General features: G+C 46.5%; 1 pseudogene; it reads right to left on the bottom strand.

Moving 5' to 3' along the window:
- Positions 1–935: 935 nt before the first annotated feature.
- LOC141584512 (SH2/SH3 adapter protein NCK1 pseudogene) lies at positions 936–5244 on the bottom strand (annotated as a pseudogene).
- Positions 5245–6258: the final 1014 nt, after the last annotated feature.

Raw genomic sequence — 6258 nt, 5'->3', positions numbered from 1 at the left:
GAAAGCTGAGGCCTGAGAATCACTTGAACCTGGGATTCAGTGAGCAAAGATGGCATCACTGCACTCCAGCCTGGCAACAGAGCAAGACTCTGTCAAAAAAAAAAAAAAAAAAAAAAAAAAAGAAAGAAAGAAGGAAAGAAAGAGAGAGAGAGAGAGAGAGAGAGAGAGAAAAGAAAGAAAGAAAGAAAAAAGCTAAATATCTCAGAGACTGTTTTGTTTTCTTGAATAACCAGATGAGGGAGAAGCACTGGAAAAAAAATGAAGAATTTAGTGATTTTCGTTTCCAACAGTTGTAAATTAAAATTGTACAACATGTTTTCTAACCTATGTCTCATGTGTCTTGCTGTATGACTGAAGACAATGAATGAATTTTTAAAACTCATGGCAGACACAATATACTTGGTTACAATGGCCTGTGACAAATATAATACCTGGAAATAATTTCTAATTTTCCATTTATTATTGCTATTTAGTCACAGAAAAGATTAACACTCTCCAAGAAATTTATTTTAGCATATGTCATATATAGATATAATAATTTTATATAAAGAGAGACCATAACAGAACTAACAGGGTGCCTTTACAAGGCAATAAAGAAAGGCAATAAAGGATTTCTTCCATATAAAGATTCTGATCTGCATTATTTGATTTTTTTTTTCAAAATACAAAACAGTAATATTAGAAGCAAAGCAAAAACAGCAAAGAAGAAAACAATAAAACAGAAGACCAAGGATAAGGAAGTGTTCTATGCAGATGCACTGCATACATAGTATGTATGTATGGGCTGAGTTATAATAAAAATATTATTACAGTCATTCTCATATAGAGTTAGAAACAGCAATTTCCAATCAAGCACAACTGGACCCAACATTTTCTCAGCCTTCAATTACACGTTAAATCACAGCTATGCAGCAGTCGGTTCTGATCAGCAGTGATCAATGCTTGACAAGATACAATTTTTCTCCCCGTTCACTTGTAAAAATTGATGCCTTTTTGTCATGTTCTACAAGTTCTTCCATGGTGCTGAATTTGCGCTGCCCAATGCAGTAGACAGTTTCTTTTAGTTAGACTTTAAAATGCTTGTTTTTCCCTTGTGCTTTTAGTGATACTGAGAAATCATTTGGCGAAGATTCACTATCACGAATGATGAAATCCCCTTCATGTCCTCTTTCCTTTAATGCCATTTCTGCTTGATGCCTGGTGACTTTGCCATAATACCAAGGATTGCCAGCAAACTTTCCAGTGAGTGAAGGCCTAATGTAATCACACTGTGGAGGTGATGGTTCCAAACCTGAGGTTAATGGATTATTCCGCATAATGGTAACATCGTTTTTTGGTACTAGACCAACCATACCATTGATGTTCCTGCCTTTCCACCACTCTGGGTCATTTTCAGGTTTTTCAATAACATCCATTATATCTCCTTTCTTGAAATTAAGTTCTTCATCGTTAGATGGGCTGAATGGGTAAAGAGCCTGTCCCACATGCAACACTTGCCCACTATTTATGTTATTGACGACTGCTGCTAATTTCTCTGACAGAGAACCCACATGGTCACCCAAAGGACTGTCACCTTCTTCAGTTACATAGTTTGAAGGGAACCATCCAACTTGTCCATTGTAGCTACCACGCCACCACCCATCACTGCACCAATTCTCGTTCTTGTTGAGCCACGTAATCAAATTTGGCCACTACCACCGCTTCTGCCATCTTTCAGCAGCTTCAGCACATCAGTTCTCTTGCTTTCCAGCTTCCAGATTTTATTCCTGCTGTCTCTTCTTCCATTCTCTTTACTCGTGTAGTTCAAATCCTGTGAGAGTATCCTTTACTGTCACCTCGTTGGGCTGAGGAAGGCACCGGGATGCCGCTGCAGTGCAGTTCCGTAGTTCTGCCGTGAGGTGTGTGAGGGGCATGGAGTGTCTCAGTTCACGGGGCAGCCCAGCTCTCCCAGCCATTACCTTAACCCCATGTATAGTGAAGCAAGGTCTCAATCATCCTGACCAGAGGTTCCTTTGTACAAACAGGTGGGCTCAGCCAGGCCAGCCAGCATGCACCCTCAATGCCCGTCACATACACACAGGAGGTCATCTAGCTCTTCCTGCAACCCATACCCTTTCTTTTGTTAACAGCTCCCTACTACTCCTTTGGAGAGCTCTCCCCCTTCTATGCCATGTGCTTCTGGAGGGACTGTCCCTTTGTGCTACCTGCACTTCCTGCCACACCCAGGGCCCAATCACATCATCCTTTCGGAGGGTTTGACGTCGAGCAGAGTCACAGGGGCAGAGTGCGGAGCTCACGTCTCTGACAGCAGCACCTGTACGTCTGTGCCCTGGCTCCTGTTGAGGCCACTTTTTAGATTTCTGTTAATATTACTATTTGTTAATCAGCTAAGCTGAATGGCTATTTGATAGTAGCTGGCATTGTAGGAAAGCTCCAGAATAAATACAAATGGAATAACTCATTGAGTTCGCTGACTTGCGGAGGAAGGGGCTCTGCAGATTTCATCTTTCTTGAGCCGCTTCCATGTGTTCTACATCCTCCACGCTGACTTCCATGAGCTGGTCGCCAGCCCACCATGACTCTGTAGGAGCAGAAGAGCCTTCTCAGACTGTATGGGGAGACTCAGATAGAAGCATTGGAGCTTATTACCAGGCCCCCAGGGTCTGACGGGGTAAAAGAAATGGGAAAGAATGCCCGTTAGTAGCTGACACTGGTTCTGGGCAAGTCTGACTTAAACAAACAAACAAACAGAGTTCAAGAGCAAGAAGGCAGCAAGTTTCACTCCTCTGAGCATAAATACATGCATTTAGCTCCTCTCCTTGTCCTCGCTGTTTTGAAAGGACAAGTTGATTTATGAGAGCACTGGAAAGTAGACAGATTTGCTCTGAGTGTTTGCTGAGGTGGGTGTGGAAATTCTTGAGAGAGAGTGTGTGGCTGGCGTGGGTAAGACTCTGAGGTGTCTGGGGACAGTGGGTTAGAATGTCTGAACTGGAATGAGCCACAGCATGGCTTCTGCAGTGAGCAGTAGGGCTGGGTGCTGGGCCCCACCCTTTGCTGGCAACCCTAAGAGGGCCATGTTTGTGTGTGTATGTGTGTCAGTGTGCCTGCGTGCCCGTGCACACACATGCCTACCCGGCTGCTCACTGTAGGAGTGGGAGAGAGTGAGAGAAATTCCCTCCACCCCAAGAATAACTCCCTCAAGGCAACGCTCACCTTCTCCTGAGAGCCCGTCCAGGCGGGCTGTGAATGCAGGTGTCTGCAGGAAGGTGTTTCCGTTTGGTTTTATTTGGTATTGTTTCCAGAACACTTCGTAATTTCAGAGCAAACATTTTCTCCACCACCACTGTGTGGCCTGTATTCCCTAAACTAGTTCTCTAATAGGAACTTTACAAAATGTATTTAGGAAATGTGTGTTAGGGACAGGGGACGCAGGGGACAGACTGAAAACCTTCCCAGGAAAGCTGAGCCAATTGGAAAGGAAATCCTCTCGTCTTGGGAGTCCTGTGAGCAGCTGGGAGGAAGACAAGTAACACTTTCACATATCCACGTCCCAGGGCCGTGGTCACCACCCAACCTGCATGTGGCCCCTGCCAGGGGTGCCCCACTTGTCCAAAGAAACTCCTCCCAGGGCTACAGACCCCAGTAGGGCTCCCACAAATGACTGGACATGGGGTGGACACTGGGCAAGGGCAGCCCATCCAGCCACAGAGCAGTGACCTGAACCCTGTCCATCCCGGCTTCTAGGCCTGAGCTGGGCAACCATTAAGATGTGAATTAGAGAAGCCTGGGGGATGAGACTGGGCCATGGGAGCCTCAGGAAAGGGCTGTGAGTCCAGGCCTGGAGGACTGGACTGTTCCAGTTTGGGCATGTAGCCTGTGACTCTTGCATCTTTAATTACAGCGACGGGCAGACGGTTGTCCAGAAAAGCTTATTGCTGTGAACTTCAGAGCACATGTTTTGTTCCAGGTACTTAACCTGCTCTCAGGGCACAAAAGCCATGCAGCAGCAGCTCCCAGGGAGAGTGGCTGTCCCTGAGTTCTCCAGCTTGGTGCTCGGGAGAGTATGGGCTTCGCAGCAGGGTGGCCGGGGTGGGGCAGGGAGGCTGCAACCGCTACCCTCCACGGTGGGTGGACGCCTTCTTTCAAGGAAGAGCTGGGAGACCTGGCTGGACTCCCAGGGATTCTCCAGAACTGAAAGGGCTCCCAGGCTGGAATCACTAGCTCTTCTCTTTTTTCTTTCCACCCCAACCTCACCCCTGGCTGTGGCTCATTTCAGGACCCTACACATTGCCTTGGGAGCACCGAGATTGCTCGTATTTCGTGCCAGCAACCTCTAGGCTCCCAGGGGATTCCCCCTCCTGAGAACCGTCTCCCCAGACTCACAGATCCTTCGAATCTCCACAGTGCTCTGCTCACAGCCTGCCCGCCCCACCTTTCCATAGCTCATCCTCCTGAAAATACTCCCTTCACTGGCTCCTCCTCATTTGTCCTACTTTAAATGTGTGCCCAATTTTTCTCTACCTTCTCCCTGTCCATCCCTTTTCTCAGTCAGATGCAGCGTGGCATTGTGAATTCGTCCCCAGCCCCAGGGCCCGAGACTCCCCACTGCCTACAGACTCTGAGACCTTGGGCCTGACCTTGGTGTGCCTCCATGCCCTCCTTTCTAACGACCCTGGAAAGAGACTTTCTGAAGTCCAAATCTTGCGACTGAATCACATTGGGAAAATGAGAAAGAAATGGAGTTGGGGGAACTCAGAGAGCTAAACCCTTATCTTTCATTCCAGACACTCGGTGGAAAGACGATGTCTAGTGTTGTTACCCAGGAGGTACCAAAGATACCAAAGTGAGCATGTTATTTGGAAATGCAGGAATAGAAGTGTCCAAAGGTTTGGGTGATTGGATACTTAGTTTTCATTCAAGCCCTGTAGAATTTCCCGACCTCTTTCAGTTCTGTGCATGTACGATATTGCCCAGAATTCAAACTAATTTTTGAAGGGAGTTGGAAGAGAAGAGGGGTTAGAAGGAGGTTCTGGTCTGTCAAAGCCAGATGCCGCCATGTGGAAACATGGGCCTTGGGTAGAGAAAGACAAGCCAGAAATTCTGATCTACACATGAAACATCATGATTTGTAAATGGTGGCCAATAATTCAACAAAGACTTTACAGCAATGTGAAGGCCACAGACACCCGAGGTCTGCAGGCCATATGCCCCGCAGGGTGCCAGGGTGACGCCTCTAATTGTCATGCTCAGACAGCATCCGCATTAGATTCCTGGGGCTGCTGCAACAAATTACCACATACTTAGTGGCCGAAAAGAATACAGATCGAATCACTTGTTCTGCAGGCCCAAAGTCCAAAAACAGTTTTGTCAGAGGCATTGGACCAGAACGACTCCATCTTGAATAGGGGCTGGGGAAATGAGGCTGAGATCCACTGTGCCGCACTCCCAGGAAGTCAGGCATCTTAGCCACAGGGTGTTTGTGGTTAAGGGAACAAGTTAATAATGTTCACACAGCAGACCAGGAATTAACAGACCCAGAAACTGTCCCGCTGGCCTGATGACTTAGGTACAAAAGCATTCTTTTTTTTTTTAATTGCATTTTAGGATTTGGGATACACGTGAAGAACATGGAAGATTGTTGCATAGGTACACACATGGCAGTGTGATTTGCTGCCTTCTTCCCCATCACCTATATCTGGCATTTCTCCCCATGCTATCTCTCGCCAACTCCCCACCCCCCGGTCCCTTCCCTATTTCCCCCCTACAGACCCCAGTGTGTAGTGCTCCCCTCCCTGTGTCCATGTGTTCTCATTGTTCAACACCCGCCTATGAGTGAGAACATGCAGTGTTTGATTTTCTGCTCTTGTGTCAGTTTGCTGAGAATGATGGTTTCCAGGTTCATCCATATCCCTACAAAGGACACGAACTCATCGTTTTTGATGGCTGCATAGTATTCCATCCCCTTACTGGGTATATATCCAAAGGATTATAAATCGTTCTACCATAAGGACATGTGCACACGAATGTTCATTGCAGCACTGTTTACAATGGCAAAGACCTGGAACCAACCCAAATGCCCATCGATGATAGACTGGACAGGGAAAATGTGGCACAAAAGCATTCTTAAGCTGCTTTTTCCTCCTAGATTCCCTCTTTCTGGATTCTCTCACTCAATGTGAGAGTTAGCTATTTCTTTCTGTCTCTCCTGTTTTTCTCTCTCTTTAAACAAACCACTTTATACAACAACAATAAAAGAAT

This window comes from Saimiri boliviensis, chromosome 5, assembly GCF_048565385.1.
Source record: "Saimiri boliviensis isolate mSaiBol1 chromosome 5, mSaiBol1.pri, whole genome shotgun sequence".
Classification (NCBI taxonomy): Eukaryota; Metazoa; Chordata; class Mammalia; order Primates; family Cebidae; genus Saimiri; species Saimiri boliviensis.
Note: the sequence above shows the minus strand (reverse complement) of the source record. Positions and strands in the feature narration are given on the sequence as shown.